A 22,120-nucleotide genomic window follows, 5' to 3' on the forward strand; every position below is an offset into this window, starting at 1 on the left:
AAGATGCCCTTGAAACTTATTGGTATGCTCGAAAACAAATCTACAAAAATGTTTATTTTAAAGAATATTAACCTTAAAACCTAAACCCTCGTCAAATCAACAAAAAAATTTCCACCAATGTTGTCGTCCAGAAAAAATCTAAGAATCTCAGCCTAAGACATGATATTCCCGACTTCAGGAGACTTAAGTCGCGTGCCACACTAGTCTAAATATTACTGGGTGTACGGTTCATTGGATATCTTACGCGTAGAAGTAACCGTAGCGAAGCGAAAACTGGACATGAGCAATAATAAATCTGATCAAATATAAGATTAAATGAAATGAGTGGAATGAGGTTGTCGAGAGCTGGCAATCAATAAGTAGAGAAATCTTTTTGAAACCTTGTTAGGTATAACCTAATTTTGTTAAAAAATGGAATAAGCTGCGATATCCTAGCAACGAAAAACAGTTGAATTTTGAAGCATCACGGTAACTCATGCGGTATAAAAATTTCTGCTGATTCGAAAATCTGTGCGAGACTCTGGAGACGCCACGAGTCGTCTAGAAAAGATTCGTTTGTTTGAAATTAGAAACTATTTTCTTTTCTTGCTAAGCATGAGGACTGCTATTTGAAACGATGCTTGTTAAGCAAAACATGCGCTTCTGAAGTGTTCTAGAATGATCGTCACTTAATAATTTGTTCCGTTGCTACCGAATCACGACAGGATAATCGCGTGTGTGTAATTATTTAAAGTGATTTTTGATCAGATCGAATGAAAATTTAGCATTTTTTATTGACTGGTTAGTAAAAAACCACGAGCACTACAAGTCTTACCAATATTACAATCATTTTTTGTTGTGCCATTAGCCAAGTGACAATCCGAAAAAAAATTGTTGGAATATACACTGTTTATTCAGAATTTCTTAAGGGGGGGGTAGGGTCTAACACTTTCAAAAAATCAATTTTTTTATTTTTTTATTTTCTTATTGTAAAACATTTCAAGAATGTTGTGTCAAATTTTCAAGTCAATTGAAGCAAAACTGTAGAAGTTATAGGCCTTTATCTCCTCCTATCTAATACTGCAAGAAAGCAAAAGCAGAAACTTCAAACGCGTTTTTCTCGAAAGCACATTTTTAAAGTCCGTGGACATCGTCATTTGAAAACTACTTATCCGATTCTTTTCAAATTTGGAATATATTTTCTACATATAAAATACCAGACCCCAACGTTTTTCTTTTTTGATTTTTTTACTTTGGGGAGATTTTACAGGTGAAAAATGGCGGATTTTTAAGTGAAAAATCGTAGTTTTTACTTCAAACAGCCACAAAAATTTCATAAAAATATTTTTAAGTTAAATAAAAACGTTGGGGTCCAGAAAAACATCTAATAAAAATATTTTGCTCTGATTTTTTGACTTCAGATGATTCTGTGCTGAGATACAGTGTCCACCGCAAATCCTGTTTTCTAAAAGGCATCCTCGAAAATGCTCCGTCTCCGGCTCATTTTTCAATATTTTTCTACGAAAAAATTACTTAATGTTCTTTTAACAATGCTTTGTATAATGCAAAAAATTTGAATACATTTGTTTGAACGATAGCTCTAGAAAAAATCGTGAAAATGGTATTTTTTTATACCCGTTAGACCCTACCCCCCCCTTAAGCAAAATTCTAAACTTATAGTTTGTCGTATTTTTTCCTTTTTTTATTAACCCATGCAAAACTGGCTAGTAAACGGTGGATAATGTGCAATGGGGTCTCGTGTGTGGTCACCTCTTATTCACAACTCCTATCTCTACCTCCCCGTGGTACCGGCTGGATGCGAGTAACCTAAGCGGATATCGGGTATCCAACCCCGGTGGATGCTTTGGTCGCATGCAGACTGAGAAGGTGGCCGCACGCGTCTGTTCCCCAGGTCAGGGGCGGCGTGCAACAACAACCGAGCGTCTGTTCTCCAGGTCAGGGGCGGCTCAAGCAGCGTCTGTCTCGCAGCGAGCGGCTGAATCTATGAAATGCGGCTCCCGCCAGCTAAGTCCAAGATGGCAGCCCTATCGCAGGGTAGGGACTTTAGGCTAACAACCTACTGCTCCTGATATTTTGTATTGTTACGGAAACTGAGAGAAGAAATAACCGAATTGGAACTTTGGCAACGACTTTTAGCATGAAAACACGGACTAGAATCGGAACTTGGAATGTTTTGACCCTTGCCCAGCCAGGTAAGCTAGCTCAACTTGCTAGAGAAGCTAGCCGCCTCAAGCTAGAGATATTGGGACTGAGCGAAGTCCGTTGGCCTAACAAGACACAGTCTGGGCAAGTACTACTTTACTCTGGCATACGAGGAGAACACGCTACTCGGGAACAAGGAGTTGGTTTCCTATTAAGCCCGCAGGCCCATGCGGCCCTTATTAGATGGGAACCGATCAACGAAAGAATAATCGTAGCCAGATTCAGAACACGGGTTAGAAAACTTACAATGGTCCAGTGTTATGCGCCAACTGACGTTGCAAATCTGCAGGAGAAAGAGCAGTTTTACAGTAGATTAAACAGCGTGGTTGAGAGAATTTCGAAGGGTGACATTCAAATCCACTTAAGCGACTTCAACGCAAAGATTGGCTCCGATAATCAGGACTTTGAGCGCATCATGGGGCGCCATGGCTTAGGACAGATAAGCGAAAACGGAGAGCTGTTTGTAGAATTTTGTGGCAACAACAACATGGTGATCGGAGGATCGCTTCCCCCATCGACCAGCACATAAGGTCACTTGGGTATCCCGAGATGGCCGAACAGAAAATCAAATTGACCACATCTGTATCAGCCAAAAATGGAGAAGGAGCTTTCTTGATGTCAGCAACAAACGAAGCGCAGACATTGCATCTGACCATCACCTCGTCCTTGGCGAGATACGACTGAGAGTTGCACGTGTCCAACGACGCGAGGAGAAAGTCGGGTGTCGATACGACGTCCGCCGCCGGTTGGAGAATCCAGAGGTGAAAAGGGCATACGTTGAGCAGCTAGAATCCCGAGCCTCGGAGTTGCCGACAGACGGAACAGTCGAAGAACAGTGGTGTGGAATCAAGAATGCCTTTATCACGACGAGCCATGGTACACTCGGTAAAGTTTGTGGAAGACGAAGTGAATGGTTGTCGGATGAAACCTGGAGGATGATCGATGATCGGAGAAAGGCGAAAGTCGGAATTGAGCAGGCATGTACCGGGTCAGCCAAAGCAGCCGCCCGCTTACGATATGCGGAGCTGGAAAAGACAATTAAACGAGCTAGTAGACGAGACAAGAGAATCTGGACAAACTCCCTAGCCGAAGAGGGAGAAAGAGCCGCTGCCATTGGAGATTATTATATGATATATCTCGCCGCCTTAGTGGTGCAAGGACTAATGCAAGAATGCCGCTGAAAGACCGAGCAGGTCAGCTGCTGACAGATCTAACAAATCAGCTCAAGCATTGGACTGAGCATTTTGAACAACTCTTCCGAGTTACAAATAGCAATGGCCAACAGAACCCGCAGCTCGAGGCGCCCACAGTAAGTAGCATTAATAGCGTAAACTCGGAAGCGCCCTCGCTGGCTGAAATAGAAGCGGCGATCAAGGACATGAAATCCAACAAAGCGCCTGGAATCGATTGCATTCCTGCTGAAATGCTCAAAGCCGACCCTGCCTTGTCAGCACAAATGTTGCACCATCTTTTCGCTGACATTTGGGATACTGCAACATTCCCGGCCGACTGTATGCAGGGTATCCTCGTAAAGGTCCCGAAGAAAGGAGAGAGTGCGGTAACTGGCGTGGCATAACTTTGATCTGTACAACCCTAAAAGTACTCTGCAAAGTGATCCTGAACAGGATCCAGGAGAAAATCGACGCTACACTCTGACGGCAACAAGCTGGATTCCGATCAGGACGATCATGAATGGACCACATCACAACGCTACGAATAATACTGGAACAAATCAACGAATTCCAGGACTCTCTTCTGCTGGTGTTCGTTGATTTCGAAAAAGCATTTGACCGACTGAACCACGAAAACATCTGGGCTGCTCTTAGACGACGATGGGTCCCAGAGAAACTAGTCCATCTCATCGAAGCACAGTACGAGGCATTTTCGTGCAAGGTCTTGCACGACGGTGTCTTGTCCGAACCAATCCCGGTAACTGCTGGAGTGAGACAGGGATGTATTTTGTCACCGCTGCTTTTTCTCATCGTAATGGATGAGATCTTGACTAGATCGATTGACTGTAGACCAAACCGAGGATTGCCGTGGAATCCTTCAGCAATTGAGCAACTGAACGACCTTGACCTGGCAGGCGATATTGTTTTGCTCGCCCAAACACAACAAGACATACAGAGCTAACTCGACGACCTCACCGAAAGCTCAAAGGCAGCAGGTCTCAAAATCAATGTCGGAAAGACCAAGTCGATGGAAATCAACACAGAAAATCGTTCCAATTTCGTGGTAGCTGGACAACAGGTTGAGACAGTGGAGTGCTTCCAGTATCTTGGTAGCCAGATTACGTCTGATGGTGGTACCAAGAAGGACATCGAAACCCGGATCAGAAAAGCCCGATTTGCGTTTGCGAGTCTCCGAAACATCTGGCGCTCACACCAGATCTCTCTACGAACTAAGATCCGAATCTTCAACTCAAACGTCAAATCCGTATTGCTGTACGGGTGTGAAACTTGGTGCACATATGCGGTAACGACGCGAAAACTGCAAGATTTTGTGAATCGCTGCCTGCGGAACATCATCCGCGCTTGGTGGCCTGGCAACTGGATCTCAAACGTTGAACTTCATCGCCGGTGTCATCAAAAGGCGCTAGAAATCGAGATTCGGGAACGTAAGTGGAGATGGATTGGGCAAACGCTGCGAAGAGATGAAAACGAGATTTGCAGAGAGGCGCTTGACTGGAATCCAGATGGGCATCGAAGAAGAGACAGGCCTAAAAGCTCGTGGCGGCGAAGTCTAGCCGCCGAAATCCGCACAGTTGACGAGAACCTTGGCTGACAGCAATTGAAGACGCTGGCTCCGGATCGCCAGCAGTGGAGATCTTTTATCTCAGCCCTATGCGTCGGTCAATCGGCGCCGGACCCTTAGGTAGGTAGGTATGCAAAACTGGATTTTCATATAAGGTACACCGGGTTAAGTGGGGACGGTTTTTCGTATAGTTCAACTTCAAACTTTCGTATAGTTCAACTATAGTTCAAAATCATTAAAAAAACAGCGTTCAATGTGATGCAGAACATGTTATTCACAAATGCTGAAGAGATTGTGCTATCCTGACAAACGGAGTAAACTGCAAGAGCATAAGAGACTATAAATAGAAAGCATAGTCGATAGCAGAGCTCAGGCTCGATAGGACCAGCAAGCTGTACGGATGAGAATATCACAGAGATGAGCTTGATAGACGCAAAGCGAAAAAAGTTACCACGTAAACTGTTATGGACGGCTGGTGTCTTCACTTACCCAGCTTTATGGGGTAAGTGGGGACGGTAGATTTTCCCTTTGATATCTCAGGAAATTTTCAACAAATTTGTGTTTTTTTGGTTGAATACGTTACTTTATTGCTCGAACCGTCCGAAATTTTGAAAAAAAGTTCATAGTACTATTAATAAGGCATCTTTCAATGATTATTGTGTGTAATCCGATGCTATCGAAAATATATACTTATTTTAGAAAAAAACAAGTACTTTTCCCTACTTTTCATGATCTGAATGCTAACTAAAGCTAAATTGTATTGAAAAAGTTAAAGAGGTTGTACATAAGCTACGACCGCAAGGTTAACGTAGAATTACGACAGCCGGTCCTTTGTCAATAGGATATGTTTCATAATAAATTTTCATACTCGGAAAATGTTGATCGTTTTGACATGAATTATTCATTCATCAACTATCACGGCCAATTGAGACAGATTGTAGCTCTAGACAATTGCATAGCAAAAGGCGGGAAAATATTTGTAGCTGCTTCAAAGTCCAATGCAACTGAGCCAATGCGCCTGCAATTATGCAACTACAAACCTCAAGCGTTTTATCAAACGCTTCGGAGAAAAACTTTAAAGATTCAGTATTATGCGTTTAATTCGAATCAGTAGGGGAAATGCGCACTAAGGAGTATACAAAAGGGGTCGTCATTGTACATTAGATGGAGATGAAAATTAAACAACAAATTTAACTTTAATGAAAAGCGCACTTAATACAAAATTATTTAGAGTGAAATTTTTTTCAGGTTTTTCCAATGGAATTTTTTGCTTGAATAAATCTTATATGTCAATGAAAAAATTAGCGCAATATATGTATGAAACTTATCAGTAGTTATAAATATTTAAAAAATTTGGTGGTAATTTGGTGATACATTTTGACTTCATTTTTCAATATTGAGAAACTAGAATAAGTTATCTATGCAATGAATTAAAAACTATCGGAATCGGTCAATATTTGCGGCCAGGAGAACGCTCGGGGAAAATCTGGGGTCATATTGACCCGAACAGCCTAATTACGGATTTTTTCGGGAGCACTTCCGGTGGTCACAGGAAGTTGCCTGGTACTACAGATTGTTTATTTTATGATTTTCCATGTAGGTTTTAAAAATCAAATTTTTGATTTTTTTTTTCGAAGAGTTATGATCGTTCGATTGTGCGCTTCGGGTCATATTGACTCGAACAATTTTGGAAGGTTAAAAGCATTTCACATGAAGATCACGCCTTAAGAGGGGAGTAGGGTCTAACACTTTCAAAAAACGATTTTTTTTTTATTTTCTTATTGTAAAACATTTCAAGAATATTGTATATAATAATAGGCGTTTATCTCCTTTTCTTTTTTTCTTATTATAGAGACTTTCAGCCTTGGGCTGGTTCGTCTCTTTCTAAGCGCACATCTTTCGAAGTAATGATGGCTAGCATCTCACAAATGCTAAAACCACCAGACCACAGAAAGTGTACTATGTATGCCATGACCGGGATTCGATCTCATGAACTTTGGCGTAGATGACTTGAACTCTAACCACTACGCCAAAGCCGCTGGCATGTTTATCTCCTCTTATCTACACAGCAAAAATTATTTCCTGCAAAATTACGCAAATGTCCTGTAACAAAAAGGAGCAGGACATTTACCGTAATTTCACAGGTCGAAAACATGATTACGTGACATTTAATTTTTAGTGTACAACTTTTTTACAGAACATTTGCTGTAATAATAAATGAATCTTCGTTAACTTTCAAGGAAAACAGTTTAAAATTACAGGTTTTGTTAATTACAGGTGATTTATTATAAAGGTTGCAGTTTTCAGTGACACGTAATAGTCAAAATTTTTTTATGTGTAATACTGCATCATTTTTAGAGCAGAAACTTCAAACGCGTTTTTCTCGAAAGCACATTTTAAAGTCAGTGGACATCGTCATTTGAAAACTACTTCACCGATTCTTTTCAAATTTGGAACATACTTTCTACACACTAAGATTGCATTTATCCCGCTCGGGACCATGATTATCCGTATCACAGGAACACTGCTCAATTTAAACGAAGTTCGAATGAGAACTCACCCGAATCGCGGGACGTCTCATCTCTTCTGAAATCCGAGACAAAATTGCCACGAGAGCACAGGAACTCTAACCAACCCCGTGAACTCAGGACAGTGTTCTCCTGAATCGCTGTAGACACATTTCTTGTCAAATCTCCCATCTCTTTCTATCCTGTTTTAAAAAAAACAACCGGATTTCTGTTTCTTTCTCACCAGTGCACAAAATAAAAACCCGCGAAAGAGTTCAGTTTGCCATTTTTCCTTGCGGTACCTGTTCGTTGCTGTTAATCAGAAATAGTGAACTCATAGTGAAAATTTTCGTTGACTGCATGGTTCGGTCGGCATATTCGGGTGCAAGATTTTTCAACGCGTTTGCTGGCATGGACCGGATTAGGATAAGATTCTCACGACGCATCGGTAAGTTTCGATGTCAGGCGGCGTTTTACTAAAAGTAATAGAAATCTTTTCTATTTGATTTTCAGATTGACAGTCTTGTCTGTATTATAGTGAAAAATAAGACAAATGAAAAAAAAAAAATTGTAAAATGTAAGAAATAAATGAATATACTTTAAACAATCATTGTGTTTTTTTGTTTTTATGGAAAAATTTAAAAATTTAGAACCAGGGGAAAACGAAAGCTAATTTCACTACAAACCACAGGAGGAACACGTTTCGAGCCCGTAGGAACATTTCAAATCTCCTGCAAATTACAGGAGAAAACCGTTTCGATCCTACAGGCGAGTTTGACAGTTGTTTTCCTGAGCGATTTTTCTGTCCTGAAGTCGTCCTGTAATTTCAGCTGTTGAAAATACAGGACGAAATCGTTCCGATCACAGGAGAAAAGATTAAGTGTGTACACACTAAGAATGCAATTAAACTGCTCGGGATATTGACTTTTCGAATCACAGGAGAACTGGCAAAATTACACGAAGTTCGAATGGTAATCCATCCGAACCTCGTGACGTTTCAATACTCCTGAAATGTGTACCAAAATCTCCACGAGTTCACAGGATCTCTAACGAATCTATTAAACTCAGGATCTTGCTCTCCTGAATCACGTGAGACACATGCTTCGTAAAATTTCTTGTCTCTTTCTATCGTGTGTGAAATAACAACAAGATATTTCTTCTCTTTTTCATTATGTGTTTCGCGCTCAGTTCAATTTGCTGTCATTTTTTCGGTTACGTTTTGTTGTTGTTGTTTTTCTTGGGTAATGGCGCAGAACGGAATTTTTTGATTGAAATCGTGTTTTCCTTTGGCAAAAAAAATTGAAATTCAAGGTGAGGCTTGCGGAGAATGGCAAACCTTATAAAATCGATAGTCGTCGTGTGCAACCTGAAGCTGTTTCCTATGAATTCTCTGCTAGTGGTTATGCAAAATATTCAGTGGAACTTTGTAGAGAAACTTCCGGGAATCAAGCTGATGCGAGTGGGGGAGGCATATGCCCAAACCGTGTCCCGTTCAATGATAAGGTAAGATTAACTTGAACGATAGTTTGCTGAGATAGTTTACGCTTTTATTTTTCTTGTTTAAATTCCAGTTTCTGCAATTCCCTCCCCATCGATGTTGGTGCAAAATTGCTTCGTCCACGGTTCGAGAGCTTTCGTTACCTGCCTGGTTTGTCACCTGCCTGCCAACTCAGTCTGTTGGACATGGACCCGGAGTACACGGAAGTTGGAACAATCGATTTGCGGCACCGAAATCGTTAATTGTTTGGGACCAAGGATTTAACTTCCTGTTGCAAATTTAAAATCAGTAAGTGTTACTCTCATCCTTTTACAATCAGTGTTACGATTATTGGCCACCAAGTCAAAATGTTTTTTACTTGAAAAAGCTTAAAATAAATTCTAATCTTCTGGTAAACATTAGTGTTTGTTTTCAAACAGTGAATCCATTTAAATAGTAGAAAGAAAGAATAATACGGCGAAGGAAACCATCCATAGTTCCCTATAAATCTCAGGAGAAAACTATTTGGAACTCACAGGGAAGCTTCAAATTCCCTGCAAGCCACAGGAAAAAACCGTTTAGATAATACAGGACAATTTGATAGTTGTTTTCCTGAGCTGTTTTTCTGTCCTGAAATCGTCCTGTAATTTCAGCTGTTGAAAATACAGGACGATATTGTCCCGACCACAGGAGAAAAGATTAAGTGTGTACATATAAAATACCAAACCCCAACGATTTTCTTTGGGGAGATTTTACTGATAAAAAAAGACGGATTTTTTCGTGAAAAATCGTAGTAGCCACAAAAATTTCATAAATTTTTTTTAAAGTTTAATGAAATCGTTGGAATCCAGGAAAACATCTATTCAAAATATTATTCTTTGATTTCTGACTTCAGATGATTCTGTGCTGAGATACAGTGTCCACCGCAAATCCTGTTTTCTAAAAGGCATCCTCGAAAGTGCTCCGTCACCGGCTCATTTTTTAAATGTTCATTTAACAATGCTTTGTATAATGCAAAAAAAAATGAATTCATTTGTTTGAACGATAGCTCTAAAAAAAATCGTGAAAATGGTGTTTTTTTTACCCGTTAGACCCTTCTCCCCCCTTAAGCGAAATCAGTGGATAAAAGATCCGTTGACTGTTTTTAAAGCCATATTGCTTCTTATGTAACACTTTAAAAGTCTTATAAAATAATGAATCTTAAAGTTTGCTTCCAACCCAAATCCTCACATAAAGGCATAAAATTAAATGACAAAATCAATCTTTTAAGCTTTTGATATAAGACAGAATGTATTGTTATTTGATTAGTAGGTATAAGTAATATCATACTGGCAAATGAAAAAAGCTATTTGTAATGAAAAAATTGACTTCATGGTATTTTTGTGTAAAATTTTCTCAGCCATCTGAATCATCCTTTGGTTTTAAACGAAACTTACTGTGTAGGAGGATTATTTGCCTGAGCAACCTTAAAACGTAAATTAAATTCACAAATTCTTCACACGAACCATTAGCTGATTAGCAACATAGTGAAAAAAAATGCAAAATTTTATTGAAGAAATTTATAATATTTCTAATTTCTAATCAATTCCATCTCTTATTAGCTGAAAAAGTAGCCTTTCAGCATTTTTATAGTGTTTGCTTGAGTAAATTTCCAAATAAAAAACTAAACGACGGAAAAATCAAAGTGCGGCTATAGAAAATTTCTGTTAAAAAAAATCGAAAAGTGCTATTTTTCGACACTGTCTAAAAAAACTGTAACTGGTTTCTGAAAGTAGATTGAAGAAGTTGATTCTTAAAGGTATTTTCCGGCATTGCAAATAATTGTGTGAACAACTTGTCGCAAAACTAGATTTTTCATCACTTGTCAAATATCCAACTCGGCAGGCTTGTTATTTATGCAACAAGTTTCATGAATAATCACGACAAGTGATAAAAAAAATCAAGTTTACAACAAGTTGCATACCCAATTTTTTGCAATACCGGAAAATACCCTTGGAAATCAATTTATTACACCTGCAGACAACAATTATAGTTTTTCCTCCAAAATCAAAACAGTGTCGAAAAGTAGCGCTTGACGACACTATATCGAAAAGTAATACATTTCAACACTATTTTTTGGTACAAGAAGCAGGCCTTTTCGTGCTTTGAAAAACCAAAATTTTAGTAAAAAATGAGCTATAGGGGAGGAGCGGGCTATATGCGCCTACTAAGCAGAACACTGATTTAATCATATATCACATCGAATATGTGTACAAAAACTATATACACGTGTGCAGGCCTCTGTTTTCTATACATTGGAGTTATTTTTATGTTAAAATTTTCTTCTGTTTCCTAGAAAATGATTTTATCATAAATGTTGTCTAAAATGCCGAACCTCAAACCGTGCGGGCTAAATGCGCCTATTTATGTTTTGAACAAAATTTCTGTTTTTTTGGCGATATTTCCGTATAATTTCATTGAAACTGCTAGAAAGTAGTAATTTCCGTACGACAAAGCTGAAGTTTTATAAAAATCTATGTATATTATAATTTTATGGAATAAAACAAAAGTTAGGGTTGCCATACTATGGAGGCAGTTCATCCATGAGAAAAACTTTATCAAATCTGTTTTTAGATCTTCAATTCTCTCTAAAGATGTTATTCAGAGCTTAGATTTGAAGGTTCAATGATAAAAATCATTTATTTATTCTATTTAACCTGTTATTTTAGGATGGAGGCATTTTACAAACATGATGGGGGCATACAAAACACTCTATTATTCCACTATATAATCATTATTAAACCTCCACAAAAGCTGAAATATGTTTAATTTCTAAAGTTCATTTGAGTAAGAAACAAAAACCATCCTAGTTATTGTTTTAAACTTCATTTAAACTGCATTGGTCAGATAAGCTGTCTAGTCAGCCATTTCATCAAACAGCCGTAGGGTCATTTAACCCGATAGGCCCATTTAGGAAACCTTTCCCCTACCTAATTCTTTCACGTTAGAAACGTTCGAGAATAATGAAAAGAGATCTTTTCCACCAATTCTGTTAATTTGTTCAACCAAAGTTTAAAAACTCTATAATAATAGATTCCGGTTGAGAGAAATGGCCACCTCCGGGGTTAAGGTCCTCACTCTCCCCAATAGATTTTATCGGTTCTAACTCTAACCTACCTTAGTGTATGGTCAACGATCGGGACTGAAGCTGCCCAATAGTTTCGTTTATCTTCTCGTTAATGATAATGTGCAACCAAAAAGTTCTTACCCATCATTTTCTTCAATATGCAGTTCAAGAAAATTTCGTCACGACTAGTTTAGTCCTTTGCACACTTAGTTAAGCTTGATAGGGTTGTACTTTTTGTGTATACTGTTCGGCTACGAAAATAAACATTTTTCATCACGATTGATGAAATCAAACCTGTTTTATCAATATGACGAATGTTGCAGCAATAATATTTGCCAGCTGAAATAGTTGGTCTACTCAGCCCTGTTTGCATAACGTTAAACATTGTCGTTATCGTTAACTTGCATCGATATATAAAATTGTCATTTTCCCCCTTTTGAAAATTATGATACTCGAAGAAGGATTACGTCAAGTAAGATCGCTGCTTAAAACTGTCTAATGGTTGAGCGAGCGAATGTGATGGCATTTTTCGAATAGGTAAGACGGAATTACAGAACAACCGAATGAATGAATGAACGAAAATAAGGCGGATCCGACGAAGAGGAGACATGAAAGCAGATGGGTGAAGTATGTATACTAGTAGTAAGAGTAGTAGGTACTTGAGTGATTGGAAATGTAAATCAACAAGTACATTTTGCAACGAAAATACACATCCTAAGTAATTTCGATGACCTCTAGAAGGCCGCCTCTTTGTTCCTGTCCCGGGTAATTAGGTTAAGTTGTAGTGGTCGTTGTCGTGAGTGTTTGGAAATCAAGTGCTTCTTTAAAAATATACACTCAATCGACAGCCAGAAATATTGTCGATCTAGTAGCTTTCTTTACAAACTCTGAAGATTCTTACTGCGTATTTGTTGCACAGTTAGGCTTACATTGTATTTAGGTAAAATTAGTCAAATAAGCTTAAGAGAGTCAGTACCACCTTATCATTGTCATTCTGAATTCTTTTCCCTCAAATCAATTACATTTTATGTTAGGAGTTTCAGAGATCTGAATCTCTGAATTTTTGAAATATACTTACGAAAATTCTCTATATCAAGATCAATTTCAAGTTTTCTAGCTCTCGAGGAGAAATCAAAATAATTGATTCGCTTTCGTTGAATTATTCAACCGAATAGATTAACATCTAATGACAGTGTCTGTTGTTGTGCGGCAAGTCTGATGAAATCTTGCCTGGAGCAAGTTCAGTTTTCAGCCAGTAGAGCAATTGCAGTAATGGCCCATTTATCATTGTGCATAGTAAAAGATGTCTGAATGATAAAATACCTGTTTACCAAATCAATAGGCTCTGTTATCAAAACGTAACACGCTGCCCCAATCTCATGCATCTACCTATCCTATTCCGGTTTCAGTTCCATGCAATCAGAAAGCCGGCAAGCGTTTCTTCTACAATGCAAAGGTTTTTCGTAGTACTACAGACTCCCGACGTTGTTTATCGTATCGCTAGTAGAATTACTCATAAGGCACATGGATTCGGTGCGTGATCTTAGCCCCAAACAATGATCAATAACAGCAACAATGAATCGCTTCCACACGAGCACTTGTACCTATGCATGAACGGTTCGCTTTTTAATTTCCTATTCTGGTTTTGTTGAGGTACTTTTATCGATAACAATTTAAGCACACTTGATGATGCATTGATGATCCCGCCATACATTACGTTGCTTTAACCACAATTTGTTCATCAGTTGGTTTTCGTCTTACACACGGTTCATTCAAATGTTAACTCGTTGGTATAAAAACATGTTTTGTATGATTGTTTTAGTTTTTTACGTTATCTCTGGTTGAAGCCCTAAACCTTCGTTGCAGTGCACCGCATGGTGGCAACAGCTTGCTGGAATCCACTATAAGCAGGCTTTGTTGTTATTAGTACAATTTCTGGCGACGGCATCATCATCGGCGTCTGCGTTTGAAGCTGAAGGTCGATTTACGATCGAAAGCTACTTAACGTACTCTCACGTTTAGTTTTTGGTACCACATTTTTTGGATTTATCTCCAGGATGATTAAAATTCCTCGAGAGTAGTTTATTTTACTACAGAATCAATTTGTTTTGTATTCCACTGCAGATCTAAGAACAATTTATCGAACAAGGATATCATCAAATGTCTTGAAAAGAAATGATTGATTGATCATATATTTAGCTATTCGATTCTAAATCTATTGTACTAAACCAATGATACTAAGGCTATGATCATTTAGAATTCGGGCAGTTACAAACGTGTGTATTTCTACTTTCTATGAAGGAAATGAAGGTATTAGGCCGGGCTTCGACCAGACCGAACTGAACGCCATGAAAAAAAATTAGAAACATCAGAATTTGAATCTCCATACCAGATAAAACATAGCGAATAAAGTCTGTTTCACTTAGAATTTAGTCGCATCTTTTCATTCACTACAGCGCCCCTAGTTGTCACATTGCGAATCAATTGACAGTGTTTTGATCCGGATGGTTTGTTTACTTAGTGGTGAAAATTTCATCAAGATTGAAGCAGTCAGTCAAAAGTTCTCGACGATGGAACGCGAAACGCAGGAGAAAATTCTGCACACTCACGTAGAGAAACTGACGTGACCAGAGGTAAAGATCGCGAAATTCCTGAAATATCCAAAATCGACTGTAAATTCGGTGCTGCAACGTTACCGGGAGACCCTTATGGTGGATCGAGTAAAACAAACCAGGCGTAAAAGTGGAACACATGACCAGGGACTGCGAGCAAAGGTAATTCGATCAGTTCACAATAATCCTGGAATCTCCTTGCGTGATTTGGCGAAAAAGTTCAAGACGAACCACAGTACAGCTCGATGAATTTGTTTGCGAGAAGGCATGCGGTAGTGCCATGCAAGCAAACACCCCAACAGGACGCTGAAACAAAACCTGGTTGACAAAACCAGAGCAAGGAAGTTGTACGAGAAAGTGTTGACCAAGTACAACGGATGCATTTTGATGGACAACAAATACCCGGTAACAAATTTTACCTTGCAAAGCGTAATGTGAATGTTGCGGGTAATGGGAATGTTGCGGGTAGATTCAAGTTTGTTTTCGCAGATAAAATTGCTCGTAAGTTGATGATTTGGCAAGGGATCTGTAGTTGTGGGAAGAAGACTTAGATTTTCATCTCTGGGGACACAATGAATGGAAATACTAACAAAAAAAAATGTCTCCAGAAGAGGGTTTGCCATTCATTCGGTCCCACAAAGGTCCGGTGATGTTCAGGCCGGCCTGGCAAGCTGCCACTACAGCCGGGATGTCGTTAAGTGGTATAAGGAGAACAAGATCGATTTTGTTAACCCTTCATTTCATGATTTTTTATTTTTTCTCGAAAAAAATCACAATAGTGCGCAATGATGAATACATGAAGGGAAAAATGTGCTGTGTGGTGGCGGCTTATAGAATACTACCACTGGGATACTGGTCCACGTCGTAAAAGGCGACTTATCCAGTACTTCCCATATGCGTTAGTCATTCTTCAAATGCGACTATCACATTGGGAGGGGGGAACCTTGGCTTGGTTTCAAGCCAAGTTTCTTCAGGGAGGATTCACCAATTGTGCTTATTGCTATTAATGCGCATGCACGAGTTGTATTCTCCTAAATTTTGTAAACACCCGCTTCAAGGTGGTTCTGTGCCTGCGGGCCCCAAAGTGGGGGTAGGAGGGTGTATAATAATCCTATCTTAAGCAGAACGTTGTTAAGGTCTGCACTATAGCCAGGCACTGGTGCAAAGGGCCGTATTTTTCCTGGCAACTCGTGGGATTCAGATTATACACACGATTTTAAAATTTTCAGCCTGTATGGGATACCACGCTTCATGCGTTGATATGAAGGTGCAGTGGTTCTTGTGTGTGATGGAAATATGTGTGGAATTCTTTGATAGAAATGCTTTCTATTAAGGTTGCACAGATAAATCTGCAGCACAAAAGAACCGCTACACTTAACTTATGTCGTTTAATCCTTAATGGAACTGCATCAATCGCCTTGGTCCAAGAACCCTATTTCCGAAATGGAACTTTTTACTTAGGGAATTTGCTCAAACCAAACTGTACTGTGTTCAGTGTAATTGGAATGACTAATGCCCGAATAATGCCTCGTGCATGTATATTGATAAACAATTCTATAAATGCAACACTTATACCCAATCTAACAACAAGAGATATTTGCGTCGTTCAGGTTTCGCTGCCTGATAGAAAATACGTCTACTGTTCAGCATACTCACCATATGAACAATCATCCCCTACGGATGATTTAAAAAATGTCATTTCATTCTGTGAATCACAAAATATACCTCTTGTAATTGGCTGTGATGCCAATGCCCATCATTTTGTATGGGGTAGCTCAGATATCAATCTGAGAGGCTTAAATTTAATGGAATATTTAAGCAGCACTGATTTAGAAATAAACCAACTTTTGTTAGGTGTGACAGAGAAGAGGTGATTGACATCACACTTTGTTCTAGAACAATTTCTCAGGAAATTTCAAATTGGAATGTGCCTAACGAAGAATCGATTTCTGACCACAGGTTTATCTATTTTGAACACTCAGGTGAGTTTTTAGAAACAATTACATTCAGAAACCCAAGAACAACTAATTGGGACCTATATTTGGAGCATATTGCTATTAAATTTCATGGATATACACCTGAAATTACTACTCCTTCTGAGTTGGATGAAGTGGTTGCAAAAACCACCGAAATTATTTTAAATTCTTATGAAGAAGCGTGTCCCTTACGAACGTTGAAATTCTACAAAAACAGTACACCATGGTGGAACTCAAATCTCAGTAAATTACGAAAAAACTGCAGACGCTCTTGGAACCGAAGGCGCACGGAAGGTTTTGATGCTTTCAAGTTGGCTCGCAGAGCTTACCGGAAAGCAACAAGAGCTGCCGAACGCTCAAGTTGGCAGAACTACTGCACAAACATTTCAAGCTTGCACGAAGCAAGTAGGTTAAATAAAGTCTTAGCCAAATCAAAAGATTATCAGGTTTCATACCTTAAAACCCCTAGTGGTGATTATACATCAAACGACGAAGAAACATTAAGTTGTCTATTCAATACTCACTTTCCAGGATGTGTTGATCAAGATTCATTGATAGAGCCTGAGTTCTTTTCTGGAAGTCTAGATTCCTTGCATTTTGCTCGGAAAATAGTTACTACAGAATCGATCAAATGGGCAATCGATGGTTTTGCTCAATACAAATCTCCTGGAAGTGACGGTTTATTTCCAGTTTTGCTTCAAAAAGGTTTCGATCATTTCAAACACATATTAAGAAAAATAATGATAAGCAGTTTTGCTCATGGATATATTCCTAAACTTTGGCGGCAGATAGCCGTGAAATTCATCCCTAAAGGGGGACGATCATCATACGACGAAGCCAAAAGCTTTCGTCCTTTTAGTCTAAGTTCATTTCTATTAAAAGCACTTGAACGTTTAATTGATCATCATATCAGGCAAGAATGCCTTGTCCAACATCCGCTTAATGCGACACAACATGCATACCAAACAGGAAAATCAACATTAACTCTTCTGCACAACGTAGTACATAATATTGAAAATAGTTTTTCACAGAAAGAATCATGTCTAGGAGCATTTCTAGACATAGAAGGAGCATTTGATAATGTCTCGTTTACATCAATAATGGATGCGGCACTACTTCATGGAGTGCCTAGTGTTATAACTAATTGGATTAGCGCAATGCTAAGTAACAGGAATCTTCATTCTTCTTTAAGACAGGCTTCAATAACAAAAGTTAGCACACGTGGTTGCCCACAGGGAGGTGTTCTATCACCTCTTTTGTGGAACCTAGTTGCAGACGGCTTGTTGAGAAAACTCAATGACCGTGGAATACCAACCTATGGATTCGCAGATGATTATCTTCTGCTGGTAAAAGGTTTGTGCATAAGCACATTATTTGATATAATGCAACAAGCTCTGCGCTCTGTTGAACGATGGTGTTCTCATGTAGAACTGTCAGTTAATCCTCTAAAAACTAATATTGTATTATTTACTAAAAAACGTATCACCCGTGGGGTGCGCCCTCTGCTGTTTTATGGTTCCGAAATCACCGTGTCTGATCAAGTTAAATATTTGGGTGTCATTCTTGACTCCAAATTAAACTGGTCTGATCACATCGAATTCAGAATCAAAAAAGCATGCATGGCCTTCGGACAATGCCGACGTGCAATCGGAAAAAACTGGGGACTCAAACCTAAACATATTCACTGGATTTATTCCACAATAGTAAGACCAATTCTGGCCTATGGGTGTCTAGTGTGGTGGCAGAAAGGAGAAGTTGCAACAGTTCGGACTAAACTAAATCACCTTCGAAGAATGTGTCTTTTGAGGATGTCCGGATCGTTCACTACAACTCCTACTGCAGCACTAGAGGCTCTGTTTTCTATCAAACCTCTACACTTGTTCCTAAAACAGGAAGCCTTCTCGTGTGCTTTTCGTCTACAGGCAGTTGGTCTCTGGCTGTCAGGAAATATCGAAAGATCATCGAGTCATACAAATGTGTGGCCTGAATTAGTTAGATTAAACAAGTTTAATCTAGCGCCAAACGATTTAACACTCTCGAGTAGTTTTCCCTACATGGGGTTTAAAGTCAAATTTCCTTCTCCTCAAGAATGGTTATCAGGTTTCGTAGAGGACCAAATGTCCTCTCATATTGTTTTCTATACTGACGGTTCATTATCAAACGGCCGTGCAGGTGCAGGAATTTACTGTCACGAGTTGAACATAGAATATGCTCAACCTCTAGGAAAATATTGTACAGTCTTTCAGGCTGAGCTATATGCGATTATGTATGGAGTGCAAATTGCACTTCAAAAGAAAATTATGTTCAGAACAATTTATTTCTGTTCAGATAGCCAAGCAGCTATCAAATCACTCAGTGCTTCCAGTTCTAGATCAAAACTGGTAATCGCATGCCGGAAAGCAATCGAAGAACTTGCTGAAGGCAATGGATTAAACCTTCTATGGGTACCCGGACATAAGGGAATTTTTGGAAACGAATGCGCCGACGAACTCGCTAGAGCTGGGTCGGAAAAGGAATTTTACGGACCAGAGCCGGCTGTCCCAATATCACCATGTTGGTTCAGAAACCAAATTCAAACTTGGTCCTCTAACCAGCATGAACGATACTGGGAAGAGTTGGACACTTGTCGTCAAACTAAATTATTTTTAGAAAAACCATCTCCAATCATATCGAGTTACTTATTAACTTTAAATAAATCTCATTGCAGCATCTTGATCAGAGCACTCTCCGGTCATTGTAAACTCAACTATCACATGCACTACATTCAGCGTGCTGAATCTCCAGTATGTGGTAGTTGTGAATCAGATGTGGAAGATCCCTTCCATCTTATATGTAACTGTCCCTCATTTGCCAGACTACGTTTTCGTACTCTGGGATCTTACGCTTTAAGCGAATCTGAGTTTAAGAAATTAAACTTAAAAAACATTCTATCATTCCTTACCGAATGTAGAAAAGAGCTTTAATGCTAATAATCCCTAGTGGAAAGGCTTTATGCCATCTTAAATAGATTGAATTTATTTCTTCCTTTTATAGGTTTTTCAGGTTTCTCAGGTAAATGATGAAATCTTGGATAAAAAAAGGCTAGGCACAATTTTCCCGTATGTTTGGATAACGTGCCGCTATTAAGCCTACCCCCATTCTGATACCTGATACCTGAAGTTGATGATTTGGCAAGGGATCTGTAGTTGTGGGAAGAAGACTTAGATTTTCATCTCTGGGGACACAATGAATGGAAATACTAACAAAAAAAATGTCTCCAGAAGAGGGTTTGCCATTCATTCGGTCCCACAAAGGTCCGGTGATGTTCAGGCCGGCCTGGCAAGCTGCCACTACAGCCGGGATATCGTTAAGTGGTATAAGGAGAACAAGATCGATTTTGTTAAAAAAGTATCAATCCACCAAACTGTCCGGATTTTCGTCCCATCGAAAAATATTGGGCAGTAGTTAAGAGCAAACTGAAGAAATGTGGCAGAACCATGAAAAAAACCGCTTAAATGGAAAAGTGGTGGAACAAGATGGCGAATGAGGTTACCAGCAATACTGTGCAGAAAATGATGGGTGATATTACAAAAAAGTTCAAAAATTCATCCGAAAAGCTGACGAATGATTTTTATGTATTTTTTCCTTAAAGTGCAATAAAAACCCTACAAAATGACATTTTTACTTTTGTTGTTCGTTATTTCTTTGCGGAGAAATGATCTATTTTATCCGACCAGATTCTATGTGAAACAGACTTTATATGCCTAGACTCATCGAAAGAATTTTTAACAGGATTGTAAAACCCTAAATGTTCAATGTCGATACAACTTCTGAATTTTGCATGAAATTTTGACAAATCAGTGACGCATAAAAGCGAATCAACCCAATGTTCATGTTCGTTGAATGCGAGCTACAAAAAAGCAACAAAATTAACACGCGAGTTGCTTGATCCAACATGTTGATACAAGTGTTATCTGCAATAAAGCTCCCCGTTTTCGTCTGCGCCAAGCGAATTGGAACACACACGGGGGCTACAAAAAGGCGTCATTCAAGCTACACGTAGTCGAGATGCAGTTTTCATGGGCTTTTTTTTTATCGTAGTGTCAAAAAAAGGTTTAGAACTAAAAGCAAATTAAATACTTGCTAAAAACACAAAAAAAAACAAATTAAAGTGTATTTAGTTGGAGTTTACAATTCCTCGTCTAAAACGGTCAACGACATCTGAAAAAATCTTTGATCTCGAAATAATAACTTTTGATACTGTTTTCGATTTCGATGAATTTCATGAACTAATGTTATTTTAATGAACTATTCACCAAATTTTTCATACAAATTCGAAAATAATCACATAATTTTTCGAGGTGTACAAACGATCATATGATTAACTATACAGAGATAATACGGATTCATTCACTGGTCACTCAAAAAGCACGTGCTTTTGAGCGACTCACGCAAACAACCCAACGCGGATTCATTCATTCAGCGTTGGGGAAGTTCTTCGTTGTTTTGTTGTTTTTCTTGATCCTCCAAGTGTCTGGTTCGAGAAATTTTTGGATGATTCTTTGACTTGATGTGATTCTATGCCATGGCAATGTGTTTGATTGTTATATGTACTTGGAAACGTACTCTATAAAATCCAAACGAACTTTTCAGTTTTATGAAACTAAAAAGTATTTGGATACTATTAAAATCAACAACGATATAATCTGTTGAATTTTAATTCATTGAACCTGAGTTGATTTATCGAAGAACCAACACCTCCCAGTCTGCAGTTCAGATCTAGGCCATTGCTCCTTTTTCAGATCGGATGACACATGATCAGACGACCTATGTGAAGACCTATATTAATCATGGTGTATCAAATGACCGGTACTGGGCACCGTTTCTTTCTCACAAAAAATCATTGTATCGTAAAATTGGACACATAGTTTTTTTTATCGGAATTTCAATTCACTTCCATAAGATAACTATAAAAAAAAGATCCACCTCTGAGACGGTGCCGGCCGATGAACTTAGAGATGGTGGAGTTTGATCGAACATATAATTATGCTCTTATATGGAGGCTTACGTAGGGAGCCATCGGAATTTCAATTCTTCGTTTAGTGTAGTGGTATCGTGATTCGTAATTATTAGGGAGCGACCGAACTGTGATAAGAAAATCGGATGAGTAGCGCTAACCTTCTGATTATAGATATGTGAGCTATTTGTTGAAAAAAAAATGCGCATACTCTAATTACACTGATTTTTTTTGTTGTATTAGGTAGATCAACACGATGTTACTGTTCGCAGAATTAGATATAAAAAAAACACTTCAGTGTTGACTCCACGTGTTTTCTTCGCGTCATTTAGACTTTGTAGTACGTGACCTAATCAGTCAAAAATATTTAATATTAGGGGAAGTGCACCCACCACCGTCGCGTCGTATCGGGCTGGTAAAGAAGAAGCGAGACATTCTTTCGGAGCTAGAGAAGATGGTGCTTGCTGTTATGCAGAAGGATACACTGGAT

General features: G+C 38.8%; 1 protein-coding gene across 1 annotated transcript in view; it reads right to left on the bottom strand.

Moving 5' to 3' along the window:
• The window catches only part of LOC129756037 (putative phospholipase B-like lamina ancestor), a 73,200-nt gene that overhangs the window by 40,652 nt on the left and 10,428 nt on the right, over positions 1 to 22,120 (bottom strand). The window lies entirely within an intron of this gene.

Source organism: Uranotaenia lowii, chromosome 3 (genome assembly GCF_029784155.1).
Source record: "Uranotaenia lowii strain MFRU-FL chromosome 3, ASM2978415v1, whole genome shotgun sequence".
Taxonomy (NCBI): Eukaryota; Metazoa; Arthropoda; class Insecta; order Diptera; family Culicidae; genus Uranotaenia; species Uranotaenia lowii.